The sequence below is a fragment of the Callithrix jacchus genome, chromosome 2 (assembly GCF_049354715.1).
Source record: "Callithrix jacchus isolate 240 chromosome 2, calJac240_pri, whole genome shotgun sequence".
Classification (NCBI taxonomy): domain Eukaryota; kingdom Metazoa; phylum Chordata; class Mammalia; order Primates; family Cebidae; genus Callithrix; species Callithrix jacchus.
Window position 1 is genome coordinate 52101056 of NC_133503.1, and position 17332 is coordinate 52118387.

Consider the following 17332-nt stretch of genomic DNA (forward strand, 5'->3'; position numbering starts at 1 on the left):
TCAGGATACAAAAATCAAAGTGAAAAAAATCACAAGCATTCCTATACACCAAAACCAGACAAACAGAAAGCTAAATCATGAATGAACTCCCATTCACAATTGCTACACAGAGAATAAAATACCTAGGAATACAACTAACAAGGGATGTGAAGGACCTCTTCAAGGAAAACTACAAAGGAAATAAGAGCTCAAGGAAAATAAGAGAGGACACAAACAGATGGAAAAACATTTCATGTTCATGGTTAGGAAGAATCCATAATGTGGAAAGGACCACATGGCCCAAAGTAATTTATAGATTCAATACTACACCCATCAAGCTACCATTGACCTTCACAAAACTGGAAAAAAACCACCTTAAACTTTATGTGGAGCCCCCCATAAAAGCCTGTATAGCCAAGACAATCACAAGCAAAAGAAACAAAGCTGGAGGCATCATGCTACCTGATTTCAAACTATACTACAAGGCAGTCAGTTGATTTTTAACAAGGATGTGAAGACAATTTAAGGGGGGAAATCATCTTTGAACAAATGGTTCTGGGACAACTGGATATCCACCTGCAAAATAAGCCACTACCTCACACTATATACAAAAATATTCAAAATGTGTCAAAGACCTAAATGTGAAAGTTAAAGTTATAAAACTCTTAGAAGGAAATACAGGTGTTAATCTTCAGGATCCCAGGTTAAGCAATAGTTTCTTAGATATGACACTAAAAGTTCAAGTCACACAGCAAAAGAGAAACTTGACATAAAATCAGAAGCTTCTGTACTTTAACAGACACTAATAATAACCTTTAAAAGGCAATTCACTGAATGCAGAAAATTTTTGCAAATTATATATCCAATAAGACATATCTGAAATACATAATTATTACCACTCGGTAGTAAAAAGACTATCCAGTTTAAAAATGGCAAAGCATTTAAACAGACAGATCTCCAAAGAAGGTATACAAGTGTTCAATAAGCACATGAAAAGATGCTTAGCATAGTTATCTATCAGGGAAATGTAAATCAAAACCACAATGAGATATTATACTACTTCATGCCATCAGAATGGCTACAATAATAAAAAAAAAAAAACAGTAACACCTGTTGGTGAGGATGTTGAGGAAACAAAACTATTATATTGCTGGTGTGACTTTAGAATGATACAGCTGTTTTGAAAAACAGTTTGAAGGTTTCTCAAAATTCTAAACATAGAATGACCATATGACCTAGCAATTCCATTTCTGTGTTTGTAACCAAGAGAAATGAAGTCATGTCTATGCTTTCTCATAGAGTAATGTGCACATAGCCAAGAAACCAAAGAAACTGAAAAAGGATCCAGCTGAACTTTTGTCACCACTGGCTCAGTTGCTGCCCCAGGCTAACCCATTGTTTCATCAGACATGCACTACTTGTATGAACTGCACTGGTACCTCAAATCCTAATATACAACTTTGAGCCTAAAAAGCGAAGTGGTTACTGTTTTATTTCTGACTTGCACATTTCATGCAAATGTCTCTTGTGGTTTCTACTAATCTGTAAGTATGTGAGAAAGAGGACTCTTGGAAGGACAGTCTAGCTTTGCTGAACAAATTGATCACAATTATTATTAAAGAATTTGAAAGCCAGATAGATAATGTTATGCTGTGCATAAATACATTTTACTCTTAAGAAGAAATGAAAACTTGTCCTAAATTACTTGGCTTAATCTTGTTAAATGTAAAAAAAAATTCTGCAGAGGGTACACTCTTTAAATACAGGTTTCGCAGCCTCAGCATTACTGACATTTTGTGCTAGACAGTTCTTTGTTACCGGGCTGTTCTGTGCATTGTAGGACAATTACCAGCATCCTTTGCATCAAGTAACTAGATGCTATAGGACCTTCCCAGTCTTGGAGAGCAAATTTATCTATGGACAATGCAAAATATTCCCCAGAGGGGAAAAAAATCACCTCCAACTGAGAACCAATGCATTGACTAGTGAAAAATATGCATCAGCTTTGTTCTGGAATAAACGAGTTGAAAATAGATTGCTTATTATACTGTTTGTACATTTAATTTCACGCCCCCATACTCCAGCCTGGGCAACAGAGACTTCATCTCTATAAAATAGATTATATATTAAGCTTTTTATACATTTAATTCTGTAGATTTTTTTGATTATATAAAACCTCACCCAACATAAACATTAATTTGCTGCACTGGAAGAGGCTCTCTCTGTTGGTTCAATGTTGAGTCAAAGCACAAAATCAAGGTTCAGTTGGTCAAGGTCACTAATTAAAAACACCATGAATATGTAAACTTCATAAATACAACTTTATATCCCAACAAGGGGAAGGATAAAGCAGAGCATGACCCTAGACAAATCTGCACATACTGTAAGAAACTAGCAAAAATACTTCCCTTAATGATGTAGTAAAAGGCTATAGAGCTGATGCTCTCAAAATGATGAATAATGTTTCTTGGTCATGTCAAAGTACTTTTCACTATTATTTAAAAAATAGAAGTCTGGGCATTGTGGCTTATGCCTATAATCGCAGTCCTTTGGGAGGCCAAAATGGAAGGATTACTTGAACCTTGGCAGTCAAGACCAGCTTCGGTAACATAGCAAGACCTCATCTCTACAAATAATAATAATAATTAGCTGGGCATTGTGGTACATGCCTGTGGTCTCAGCTAATTGAGTGGCTGAGGCAGGAGGAGGATCACTTGAGCTGGGACAGTAGAGGCTGCAGTGAGCCATGATCATGCCACTACACTCCATTCTGGGCAATAGAGTGAGACCTCATCCCTAAAACAAAAGTGAAATTGTTGGTCTCACTTAAGCATTAATTCTTGAATGGCTTACCCTATGATGGTTACACATATTTTTTAAATGACTAGCATGACCAATTAACATTATCAGAAGCAATGAACTAACTGGTGGCACTTGCCAACATCAAATCATATTCAAACCTAGGGGTTCCCTACCCGCAGGCCACAGACTGCTACCAGTTTGTGGCCTCTTAGGAACTGGGCCACATAGCGGGAAGTGAGCAGAGAGTGAACAAGTAAAGCTTCATCTATATTTCCAGTCACTCTTCATCACTAGCATTATCACCTGAGTTCCACCTCCTGTCAGATCAGAGGTGGCATTAGATTCTCATAGGAGCGCAAATCCTATCATGAACTGCATGTGGGAGGGATATAGGTTGAATGTTCCTTATGAGAATCTAATGCCTGATGATCTGTCACTGTCTCATCACCTCCATATGGGACCATCAAGTTGAAGGAAAACATCCTCATGGCTCCCAGTGATTCTCCATTATTGTAAGTAGTATAATTATTTTATCACATATTACCATGTAATACCAATAGAAATAAAGTGCACAATAAATTTAATGCACTTGAATCGTCCCCAAACCATCCTCCACCACCCCCCCCACCCAGTCCATAGAAAGGTCTTCCACAAAACCAATCCCTTGTGCAAAAATGTTTGGGAATTGCTGCTCTAACCCAAGGACAGAAAACTTCAGTATCATCAGGAGCCAAGTAGGCAAAATTAAGCCCACAGAGAGTCATAGGAACTACAGTAAACTGAAAATTCTATGCCTCACCTAAAAATTAAGCCATTTCTACTGATGCCCTTTAAAAATATGTGAATTTTTGAGAAATCCAACAGCCTGTATAGTTGTATGAATGTACTAGGCAACTGATTTAATTTTCAGAAATTATCACAAGGAAACATCATAGGGTAGAAATTATGTATGTTTACATTTATTTGTGTGTAAATGTATGTATTCATGTGCAAAATGGCTAAATCTGTCAATTGGTATAATATGTATATTGTTTGTGCATATATATGTATTATCTATGCATATTTTACGTATTGTATGTATGTCTAAGCAAACGTGTATTTGTGTATCTGTGGCCTGAATTCACCCATCAAGAGGGTAAATTATTACTATTATTAGAAACAACTAATAAATGTAGTTGTTTCAAAAAAAATATCTTCCTACTTAACTTTGAGTTGTTTGTCAACAATGGTATCAATTACTGAATATCACCCACCTGGTCAAAGCACCAATATGCTTACTGCTCTGGAGATCAGTAAGAAAATCTCACTTTCTAAAAGTCATCCAAATTGGAAAAAAAATAGTTAAATTGTCTGTCTGTAGAGAACAGTTTCTTATCTATAGAAAACCCTAAAGAATCCACCAAAAAAACCTGATAAAGTTGCAGAACACAAAAATCAACATGCAAAAGTGAGTAGAATTTCTCTACACTAACAAACTTTTTTAAAAAATCAACTTACAATAGCAAAACAAAAACAAAAGCAAAAAAAAAAAAAAAATACCACACGTAGGCATAAATTTAACCAAGCAGGTAAAAGACCTGTGCACTAAAAGCTATAAAACATTAATGAAAGAAATTAAAGAAGGCACAAATAATTGGAAACATAGCGTATGTTCATGGATTAGAATATTGTTAATATATTCATCCTACTCAAAGTGATCTATACAATCAATAGAGTCCCTATCAAAATTCCTGTATCATTTTTCATAGAGAAGGCACAACTCTAAAATTCATATGGAACCCCCCCCCTACACACATATATACACACACCTGAACAAGTAAGGCAAGCATAAGCTAAAAGACCAATCCTGGAGGGCCACACTACCTAATTTCAAACAATACTACAAAACAATAATAATTAAAACAGCATATTATCTGCATAAAAATAGACACATCAACCAATGGCACAGAATAGAGAGCCTAGAAAAGAGCCACTGCATCTATGGTCAAGTAATCTTCAACAAAAATGCTAATAATATAGGATAGGAAAGACAGTATCTTAAATAAGTATTGGGAAAACTGGATATCCACATGCAAAATAATGAAATTGAACCCTTATCTCACACCACATACAAAAATCAACAAAAAGTGGATTAAAGACTTAAACATAAGGCCGGAAACTGTAAGTCTACTAGAAAAAAAAAAAAAAAAAACATGGGGAAAACACTGTACAATATCTGAGCAATGAAATTAGTTTCAACCCCAAAAGCACAGACAACAAAAACAGACCAATAGGATTACATCAAAATGAAAAGCTTCTGCAAATCAAAGGAAACAATTGAAAGTGAAGAAACAACCTATGGCTTGGAAGAAAATATTTGTAAGCCATACATGTAATAATTGTATTAGCATAAAAAATACCTAAGGAATTCAAACAACTCTTCATAAGGAAAATAATCTAATTAAGGAATGACCAAGAGACCCAAATAAATGTTTCTTAAAAGAAGAGACATAAGTGGTTAACAGCTACATTTAAAAAAATTCTAATATCACCACTAATACTAGGGAGATAGACATTTAAACTATAATAATATATCACTTTACATCTATTAAAATGGCTGTTATCAAAAAGGCAAAAGATAACAAGGTTGGTAAGGATGTAGGGAAAAGGGAACCCTTGTACCTTGTTGGTGGGAATATAAATAGTATCATATGCAGGATCCTCAAAATAGTAAGCATGGAATTACCACATAATCTAGCAATCCCACCTCTGGATATTTACTCAAAAGATATAAAATTAATATGCCTAAGGGATATCAGCATTCCCATGTTCACTTCAGCACTATACTCAATAACCGAGTTGTAGAATCAACCTAAATGTCTGTTCATCAACAGAAGAATAAAGAAAGGGTGGTTGAACTTTATTTAGATAAGTTTAGAATAGATAAAGTATGGTGTATATATACAACAGAATACTATTCCGCCTTAAGAGGAAAAACTGTCATTTGTGACAAGATGGAATTGGAGAACATTGTTCTATTAAAACAAACCAGATACAGAAAGACAGATACTGCATGTTTTGCCTACATGTAGAAATCTAAAGCAATTGAACATATAGAAACACAGAGTAGAATAATGGTTCCCACAGGCTGAAGGTAGGGGAATATGGAGATGGTAGTAAAAGGGTATAAAGGCGGAAGATAAAAGGAATAAGTTTCATTCTTGTTGAGATCAGTAGCTAATAATTGAGTGCTGTGTATTGAAATATTGCTGAGAAAATTTCTAATGTTATTATCACAAAAATGTGAAATATTTGAGATAAAAGAAAAACATATTTCCAATGTTAAAAGAGAAAACAGGATCAGAGAGCTAATATGTATTTTTCAACATCACAAAGCTTGGAAGTAGTAGAACCAGGGCTCAAACTCAAGTCTCTTAAGTGTTCACCCAGTGCCCTTTCGTACTGAGAAATATACAGAGCACTGTTGAAATTAAACTGGCTTAAATTAACACTAACCTATGAGGGCTCTGTGTGCAATCCTCATTCTTGAGAAAGGTTCTCTTTGGTCCTGTAGTTCCCCAGGTAGGTGGACAAATATGTTGAGAACAAATTCTGCTATGTTGCATGGGCATCAATTTCTTGAATATTTCAAGAATTGTTACTATGTTGTAAACCCCTTCAGTAACAAGAATTGTTACTATGTTGTAAACCCCTTCAGTGACATCACGATGTGGTTGTGCTTTATTGCATCTACATAGTTGAATTTCAACTGTGAGACTTGTCAATCTACCTAGATTCATAAGTTGGCATAACCTGATTTTCTGTTTCATAACAATACTGCTTCGTATTTGCCAGGCTGTATTTGACAAGAAATTTTTTATATTACATTTAGTCAAATAGATTGAAAGCTGCTAAAATGGCCCTTTCCCTGAATTTGCACAACATTGTATTTTTTCTTTTCTCCTTTTTAGCTCTGGTGAGTCTATTTATTATCAAAGTAATTATAAAATTTATCCACACTGGAAAGCTGTCAAATGCATGAAACCCAGCATGGTGTGAATTTCAGGTTTAAGAAAGAAATAGAGTCTCCTCACTCTCCTGAGAGTCCTTTCTCACAAGAAGCACTTAGATTCTCTGCAGATAACATGGTTATCTGCTAGCTTCCTTTAAGAAAAAGAAGTGTTATTTACAAACCAGATAAATCTCATTTCTCCTCATCCTTTGAAGTAATTTGCTGCATCTTTTCATTTTTTACTTCTTAACATCAGTAAAGAAAAGAGCAATATGCTAAAAAAAATCAAGAAGTTTTCTTCAATTCCTCAACTGCTTGAGGGAAAAAGAAATTTCAGGAAATCATGTCAGCTCTGGCTTTAAAATAGCTTTCAGATGTATCCTTTCTCCATCTTTGGTTTTACCCTATCACCTTTACATCAGCAGTGTAGCTTGAGCCAAAAATTTTAGTTGTCTAGATATTCAATAGCCCCTTTCTCGTTTATATTCTCTGCCTCCTCCAATCCCTTCACCACAGAGCATATGAAGCAGAAGTTGCTGGTTGCCTCCCATTTAGGGAACTGTACTTAACAAAAACCTGATTTTCTTCTGGGTAGAAATGTACTCAGCTAAAAAGCCTGTATTTCCCAGTTTCCCTTGGAGTTAGAAGTAGCTAATTATTTGGAAGTCAGTGGGCAAATTTTCCACAAAAATGGAACAAAGGAACAAAGACATAGCTGCCATATGATGCTAGTACCTCTCTCCCCTCCCCCGCTACTTTTTATCAGGAAGAGAGAAGGGATGCTGGAGCTGCTGCAGCTGTCTCATGCATTTCAGGATGCAATTTATGGCCAAAGAGAGGAGAGAAAAAGACAGGGACCTAGGTCCCTCATGATTCCACTGAGCCAGACTGCATGACTGCCTTCTCTCTGTCTCTTCTCTTCTTACCCCCACCCTCTCAATCGCTCTTAGACCTAACTCTGATATGTTTGAACCACTATCATTACAGCTGGAAATAACTTCTTTAGGCAAGCATGCAAAGTGATAGTTTTAAAAGGCAAATCAAACCAACTAACTTTTTTTTTAATATGGAATTTCACCGTTGTGGCCTAGCCTGGAGTGCAATGGCATAATCTCAGCTCACTGCCACCTCCACCTCCTGGTCTCAGGTGATTCTCCTGCCTCAGCCTCCTGAGCAGCTGGGATTACAGGTACCTGCCACCACACCCAGCTAATTTTTGTATTTTTAGTAGAGACAGGTTTCACCATGTTGGTCAGGCTGGTCTTGAACTCCTGACCTCCTGTCATCTACTCGCCTCGGCTTCCCAAATGCTATTACAGGTGTGAGTCACTGCACCCAGCCCAACTTGTTAACCTTTAAATTCATTCAGATTCTCATCTGCTTGTTGTGGCTAACATGGCCATGAATGATTTCATACCAAGTTCTAATCAAGCACCCTTCACACCATTACTTCAAGTACCTCCCTTCAATTCGTCCTACTTATTCAGACTTTCTCTTTCACACTTGCTGGTCTCAGGATCTGAACAGTGTGACTGGTCCCTTCAGATGTCATCTCAAGTACAACTTCCTCACAGGTACTCTCAACTTTCCTAAGTTGAAAGCTTTATAACATGGCCTTCTACCATCTCTGCTATCTTGTTCATTCTTACCACAAGACATATCACAGGGCCGGGCGCGGTGGCTCAAGCCTGTAATCCCAGCACTTTGGGAGGCCGAGGCAGGTGGATCATGAGGTCAAGAGATCGAGACCATCCTGGTCAACATGGTGAAACCCCATCTCTACTAAAAATACAAAAACTTAGCTGGGCATGGTGGCGCGTGCCTGTAATCCCAGCTACTCAGGAGGCTGAGGCGGGAGAATTGCCTGAACCCAGGAGGCGCAGGTTGTGGTGAGCCGAGATTGCGCCATTGCACTCCAGCCTGGGTAACAAGAGCGAAACTCTGTCTAAAAAAAAAAAGACATATCACAGTCCTTAATTATCTTATTTACTCCCTTGCTACTTGTCTATCTCCACAGAGCAGAGGCACTGTTTGTTATAGAAGCACAGTCTCAACAAATATCTGTTAAGTGAATGCTACATGCATAAAATTCTCACTACTGCTCTGCACAAAACCTTATCTCCCACCTCATTGCTCTAGTAACCTGTAAGTCCAATTCCATGAATCTGTCAGCTTAAACTCCTCCTAGAGCTGCAAAATAAAAATAAATTCCATCATATAGTAAATAAGCCCTTTTGTGATCTAGTCATATATCCTCCACTACCCATACTTCCTGAAATGTAAATTCTTTCCTTTGCACTTGTAGTTCTGCTGATTAAAAGATTTACCTGCCCGGATGCTGACCCCTTGACAATTTCTGAGGCATCACCCTGTTTATGAGATTTGTTGGACTCTAACTCTCAAATCTGGGTTAGTTGTCCCTTCCTACAGAGGTTTGGAGATGATCACATAATTTGGTATGCTTCTGGAGCAAGTGCATTGGCTTTGCGGTCAGACAGTTTAGGTTCAAATCTCTTATCTGTCACTTGGTGACTGTGTGGCCTAGAACTGTTCCAGTCATCATATGTAAAAACTTAGAAATTGCAGACTAGGGCAGGATATACGATTGATATCACATAATGTATGTAACACACTTGCTAAGTTACAATCAATGGTGACTACATTAACAATATTGCTACCTAACAAGCGTATGACACCCTGTGCATACTACTATCACATATTTAACAGTGTAATAAATATTATGCATTCTGCCAGTTTTCCCACTAAATTGTGTGTTCACAATAAAAGGACTGGTTTGTAATGCCTCTTTTTAACCCATAATGTCAGGCATCATACCTTCTATAAGGTAAGTGTTTAATTGGTAATTGAATCTGTGATGATGAACTGGGCAATTCAATATGTTGAATGCAATACTGTGCCTGGAACCCTGTTACAGGCACAGCAGCCATCAGATTAGTCATGATGTTTGCCCTCATGGAATTGTCTATTAGAAGAAGACAGTCCAACAAATAATTTCAACTGTGAAAAATGTCAAAGGGAAAAGCAAGGGAAGCTATGGGAACATATGGGAACAAGATTAAACCTTGTCTAGAGGGACAAGGACTCATTGCCTTCTGCATCTTTGAAACTTGCTAGAGCCCAGCACAAAACCTCACATGGCAGGTATGCAACAATTGTTCATTAGTTTCTTTGTAAGAGGTGTCAAGCATGTACTTTTTGGTTTAAGGTTGTTCCTCTTTAAACTTTAGTCTCCAGATACCCATCAAATTTTACAGCCTCGATGAAGCTTGATGGTCAGAAGATGATTGGATTACCTTATAAAAGAGGAAAAGCAAAATTTGCCCATAAATGCAAACATTTACTTTGTTCTTGTTTAAAAGAAAACACACTATCCTGGCAGGCCAGGAAGGAGGAAAATTTTTAAAAAAAACTTTACAACAAAAAGAATGCTAACCACAAGGTCAACGCTAAGAGGTTGGAGAAAATACAGAAGACATAAGACAGAAGGAAGCACAGAACATTAACAGAACTAACTGGAAATCCTGAGGGGGTTAATGTGCTAGGACAGTCTCATAACAAGTAATTAATTTTCATTATCAGTCTGTATAAACAAGTTAGATCAACATAACTATAAATAGCTACAGAAGCATGGATTTGAGGTTTTGGAATTTTATTTCTACCTAAGATGTTGGCAACACACAAGCTTATCCACACATTGTTCATCTCAGATGCACTCAGGTAACCCTCATTCAGAATGAGCATAGACCATAGATAATGGGTTAGAAAGTACACACTCCATAAAACAAAAGTTGCCTGAATTCTGGTTGTGATGCATAATGGCCATGTGATTTGGATAAAATAATTTCTGTTAACCTTGATTTCCTCCTCTGGAAAACTGAAAAACTACTGCCTCACAAGATTGAAACCCAGCCTGGAAAAAAGAAAAATAGGAAACTATACTGAGGGTTAAATATCTTGTCAATGATGAAAAAAAATTTCCTCTGAAATTCATCAGGCTTTGTAAAATGTACCAGACCTCAACTTTCCAGTGTCCATAGGCAGTTCCAGGTGAAGCAATTACCAGGTCGATTGCAGGGGCTGGGAACTGCTGCAGTGAGTCACTGAATAAGAGATTGATCTGGATTTCTGTTTGAGCTATGTTTGATTAGCTTGTCCATGACAGTGAGCAAGCCAGTCTCAATGGGCACATTCCATTGGACACAGAATAACTCCATATTTCCAGCCCCAATTGCCATTTAGGAAAGACACATAAGTTGGTACCATTAACACACGTTCATTTATTTTAATGGGGCATTAAGACAGATTTATATGGTAGCATTAAAGAAGAAAGCATTATTCCAGACTTACACCTATATAAGAGCACTTAACATACCTTGCCAAGAAGCCTTCTAAAAGGATGAATACCAGTGTCCTCAATCCAGAAAACTATTTCACCATGCCACCAGATTTGTCAGCAAAAAAAAGGGAGCAGGAGCACACAGAAAATCAGGTTTAACTTGCACGTTTCTTTCTGCAACAAAGCTCCTATTACTACTGGAGAGCTCAAATGTTAGTGGAGACCAAAATCACATTCACTTTTCTGAATTTCTAATAGTCTAAAGGCTGCTATAATTCCTCTTAATAAAATGCTTTTCTTTTATTGGTAATACTTTAAGATAATGGTATAATCAGTATTGATTTTACTGCTATGCATCCTGACAGTCTTAAGAGCACTCAGCTTTGTCTTTTTTTTTCCAGAAAAGTCAGCAAAAACATTGCAGTTTATCTCCTCATATACTTTCCCTGCTTCAGCATTAGTTCCTCCTCTATTCCTGTCTGCTATTCTGCTCCCCGCTTCCATGTGGTTTTCCTTTTGTCTGTATCATTAATCACTGGTGGTTCTGTGAGAAAAGAACTATGGAGAGGAAAATAACATAACTCATGTCGGCTAACATCAGGCTTACACCACTGAAAACATGGAAGGAAAAAATAACTTTCTGGGGAAGGTCCTGAAACAATTGGTTAAAAGAGAGCTTTCAGTGCCCATATTTGTACTGATGTGAAGAGAAGTATTTACTTGTAAGCTATTTAATTTATGACTTGGCCATTAACCTTCAACTCTGTGAAGACAAAATCTGACTCTGAATCTTCACCATCAAATCCTCAGTTATTATTTGTCATACATAGCACTCAATACATGCATTTGTTTGCTGGCATTATTTTCCTCCCTGGTCACTGTCACCCCTCTTTGTTAAGGAAGTAAAATTAACAAGCAATCATCTTCCACTTTAGCTTTATTCAGACCTTCACAGGCTGACATGGCTTCTCCAGTTCATCCCAGAACCTTGATGCAATGGTCCACTTATTGTACAAACAGACAAAATAATATTCACAATGATAGACTGTAAGAAAAAGTAATTTCAGAAGTTCAGAGCTGGAAAGGGAGTAAGTTCCTAAAGTAACAGACTGACTTACGTCTCTACTGATGCTCTGAACCAATAGGATTAAAATTCTATTTTCAGTCAAGTTATAGAATCCAAAGCAAATATTAAAAAATGTTTACCAAAAAAGCTGCACATGTTTTAGTATAAGGTCCTCTTCCTTTTTGTTATTATAAAACAAGAGCATCTGAAAATTAGGGACATGTTTTATATGTAAAACTACCTTACACTGATTTTCAAACTCAATAAACCTTTGATTTTGTATTAATAGCACCTCATCCTTCCAGAAATAAATGCAATCAGGCCTCCATATACTTCTAAACATATTGGACTTTTACTTTGTATCTAAACACAAGACATTTCCCAGGTGTTTCTGATTTTTATGTATTAAAAATAAGGTATAAGACAGATTCATTGATCTCCCACATCTCTGATGCCATATCTTATTAGTTTGAAATGAATTCATTTTTATTTTATCTTTCTTTCAATCTAACACCATCTGTAATTTCACATGAGAATCAACTCTAATATGCTCATATCTCATCAAGAAAGATAATGGCCCTGCCAAGAAGATATATTTTTTTAGATGTGATTCTTCAGTGAAGCAGAACTTTGTAGACACAGAGTAGCTGGAATGACATTTCTGATTTTCATAGATTAAACTGACCCTGACATATTCTCAGGAGAAATGGCTCTGTCAATCAGGGGAACATCAGATTTAAATTGCTTATTTTGGTATTACTATCCATTGCTTTCCTTTATTCCAAATATCTAAGCTGATGAATTTATTATTCAATAGTTGGTGATTTCATCCATGCTGTAAAATAAAAACAAGTAATTCCAAGAAACAGACTGCTATCGGTTCATAAAACTGAGCTCTCCCAACTAATATTTTAAGCCCTGAGTCTTTTGAATTGTCAAAGCAATGGGACAAAATTGTCAAAGCAATGGGTCAAAATTCATGATTTATCTTCTATTTATAGGGAATGGAATAAGAAAGAAACTGTGCCCATACAAGTAAATGGAGTAAAAAGAAATGTTTTTGGTGTGATGTGGTAACTGGCCACAACTAAGCTGTGTTTGTGTGTGTGTAGTGGGGGATGGGGAGGAACTAACTTCCAATTCCATCCACTTATGTGACATATCCACACTCTAACATAACCCTAGTTTTCATCAACTATAGAACAGACATTCCCAACCTTTTTGGCACCAGGAACTGGTTTTGTGGAATACAGTTTTTCCACAGACCAGGGAGGAATCATTTTAAGATGATTCAAGCATATTACATGTATTTAGCACTTTATTTCTGTAATTATTACATTGTAACATATAATGAAATATTTATATAACTCACCATAATACAGAATCAGTGGGAGCAGTGAGCTTGTTTTCCTGCAACTACACAGTCCCATCTGGGGGTGATGGGAGACAGAGACAGATCACCAGGCATTAGATTTTCATAAGGAGCTTGAAACCTAGATCCCCTGCATGCACAGCTCATGGTCAGGTTTGTGCTCCTATGAGCACAACCTAGTGCCACCACTGATCTGACTGGAGGCAGTGCTCAGGCGGTAAGGTGAGTGATGGGGTGTGGCTGTAAATACAGATGAAGTTTTGCTCAGGCACCCACTGCTTACCTCCTGCTGTGTGGCCCAGTTCCTAACAGGCCATGAACCCACAGTGGTCTACGGCCTGTGAGTTGTGGACCCCTACTTAGAACATATACTTCCACTACTCCAGAGCCAAAATGAGGTAAACCTGTTATTAAAACAATTTTCAGGAAGAGGTTAAATTATGATTCTCATACAAATATAAAAATGTTCGAGATCTTGTTTACTCATAATGGAGCCAGCAGATGTACAACCTGTACAAAGGAAAAGTCAAAAAAGCACAAATTTATATGGGGTAAAGGGATCTTGAAATGAATTACGAAGGAAAGCACACTTACCTCCTCACAGGGGAGGAGCAGAGAAGAAAGTAAACCTCTATCAAATAGAATAGAATTTGCATGCCTGTTAGATACCTACACTTTTCAGTTTTAAAATAGCTCCCATAGAATGAGAATGTAAAGCATAAGGTGGAAGAATATGATGTAGATAATGTTAGCTTTCCACCTCAGTGCACAACTTTTTTCTTCTACACTGTTATAAAGTGAGAACTAGGAAGAGGGAATAAACAGATGAGAAAATAGGCTACAAGCACCCTCTGTGGGTCTAAACAGACTAGCTAGCTCCTACTTAGTCATCTGTATCTTGACTAGTTGCTGCCTCTTTCTCACACACCTCTGTTACTGCTTGAACCAAGAGCTGACATTTACCTGTTTGCACTGAAACAGTGCCAAATGCATGGGTAGGTTATCCAGATATATACCCAGGATTCTAACAGTGCTGTGCATGTAGAGATGCCATTCAAATACTCAAATATTTCATGAATCAGTACCAGAGACCTGTGCCAAGGCCCTCTCTTCTAACAGTATATCTGAACAGTATAAGATAAAAATGAAAGAGACAACTGTGTCTGAGGAGATTTTATTGGTACAACTGGGAGAAGGAAATACTCTGCTCCCAATCCTATGTTAAGGAACATCCACAAAGATTTTATATGTGATTTACCACCTAATATTACTTTGTCTTTTCTAATTTCCTCTTACCTTCATTTTCCTTCCATCATAACCCATATCCCTTAAGAATCAGAATAAAAGTCCTGTTGGTTTTGCCTTTCTGGGTTATTCCTGACATCCCATGACATATACAGGACCCCTAATTAAGATGTGAGAATGTAGGATATTGCTAGCCATTGCAGATTTACCAGTTACTTGCCATATTTAAATCTGGCATTGTGCTTTTAAAGAACCCAAGTTATATGTATTATACAGCTGATGAAGGAAACTAGCTTTTACATGTCATCATATTATGCATAAAAGACTAGATTTTTATCAGGCAGCCATAAAATACCACCAAAAAAAAAAAAAAAAAAAGAGGGTCAACAAGATATTCAAAAGCAATTCACAAGGAAAACAAAGAAAATAAAGAAAGACAAAAGACAGTTAGTAAAATACAGCCATTAGGTCTATTCCAGATCACAGGAGGGGGAAAAGTATCTCCAATGCCTGGGTCCAAACCAGAAACAGGAGGAGACGATGAATAAAACTTTCATTCCTTTATTGAAGTTCACTTTGATTCTGTTTAATATCAAGCCTTTATAGTAATAAAGATTTAATAGTAATTAAATAAAACCACCAAAAGGGCAGTTTTGATTCAAGATGAAACTGTGTTATAAGCAAAGTTGTTTTTTTTCTGGGGTTGTGGACTTCCTTCTAACTCATTTTGATTTCACCTGACTTTTGATGCCACCTGACTGCTGAATTTGTCACTCCATTTCACCCCATTTCAGCAACACTCCATGCTTTAGGCTAGTTGTTCAGAACTGGGGTCCATTTGCCCCACAGGAGACATTTGACAATCTTACAACTGGTGGAAGGGAAATTAATAAATGTTTTTATTTGCTTACAAAGAGAAAGGAAACAGCTGTCTCCTTTTCCCTTCTTGAAAGAGTCTCCTTGAGAATTCGGTGAACCTGAATCTTTTCTAACCCTAGGACTATATATAAATTTCTCCAGGCACCAGAAAAGCCTAGTCTACAGTGCAGAGATGTCTCCAAGGCGACAGATCTTTAACCCTTGAAACATAAGAGAACCATTATGGAATAAACATAGACGTGCACCTCCAGATATAATTGTCTTTCAGGGAGACTAAAGGCATCTTTTGGGAAGGTAAGTCATTTTATTGTTCTTTCAGGAAGATAAGTAAGTAAGTAATAACTACCTTAATTCCCAAGAGAACTTAGTACCTGCTTTGCTGTGTGCATTTTGTAGCATTTTATTGGCTATGTAGTCTTTTATAGGCTACCTAAATGCATGTAGGCTGTTCTGCTTATTCAATAATAAACCATTTTTTTAAAATATATATATTGATGTTGAGAAATGTCTGTATTGAGAGAAAATTTATTTCTCCCACAGTGGAGCCATTTTTTATCATAGGGGTTGGTGGCAGGGAATTAGGGATTACTAGTGGCTATGTAGTTGGCAGAGGCCAGGGATATTGCTAAAGATCCCATAATGCACAAGACAGCTCCCAACATCACAGAATTATCTGGCCAAAAATATCAACATTAACATGATTGAGAAGCCCTGCTCTATGCAAGGGTCTTAAAAATAAGCTACTGGAAGAAAAGACTAGAGATTAATACTAGAATGCAGGCTGGTGGTGTCCCACCAGGTTTTCTTTCACCTATCAGGGTCACCTGTTCCCCAGTTGTGGCAGATAACTGCTAATGGCTCCCACTTACTCTGTTCTCCAGTGGATTCCTCTCGACTGACAGGAGCCACCTTGCCAAGAGCATGCCTAGGAGGTATACTTTTCCTGGGATCGGCTGTCATAATTATTCAATGATGCTGGGGTATAATACTCCAGACCCCCATACCTCTGGGAGACACAACCATTTTGGTACAATTTACACTCTAGGGCTCCTTGTGAAATCACACTGAGGCTAGACTTCTCCTGAAATCATGTCCTTCCCAGCCTCTTCCCCTGCCTGATTCTGCTCCTCTCTCTCTCTTACAGGTTTCTCTTTAGAGCACCCCCTCAATAAACCACTTGTCAAGAATCCCCACCTGAGGGTCTGCCTGCTTCTAGGGAACCCAATCTAAGACCTACAGATAGCATTAATCTAAATGAAGACATTGAATTTCACTAATATTTCATACTTGCATTGACACTAGCACCATCACCCTTCCCTGGTGTCTGATGTTGTAAGTCACAGATGACATTCAGGCAACTCCAGGTGAGGCTGGGATTTCTACCACATAAAGGGGTTGACAAGGATGATTTCGCTCATTTTTTGCTATCAGCATATTGCAAAATGTTATACTTCAACTGTGCTAGGTTGAGCACAGATTTACAGATTACCTTATCTAGTTTTAGCTAAACTAACCTTTACAGAATGAACAAGTGGCTTTAAAAGATCAGTGAAAAGAAACCTCAGATTGATGATAATATTGATAATGCAGGCACCAGAAAACAAAGAAAATGGCAGAATTGCCTCATCTGGAATACCCTTC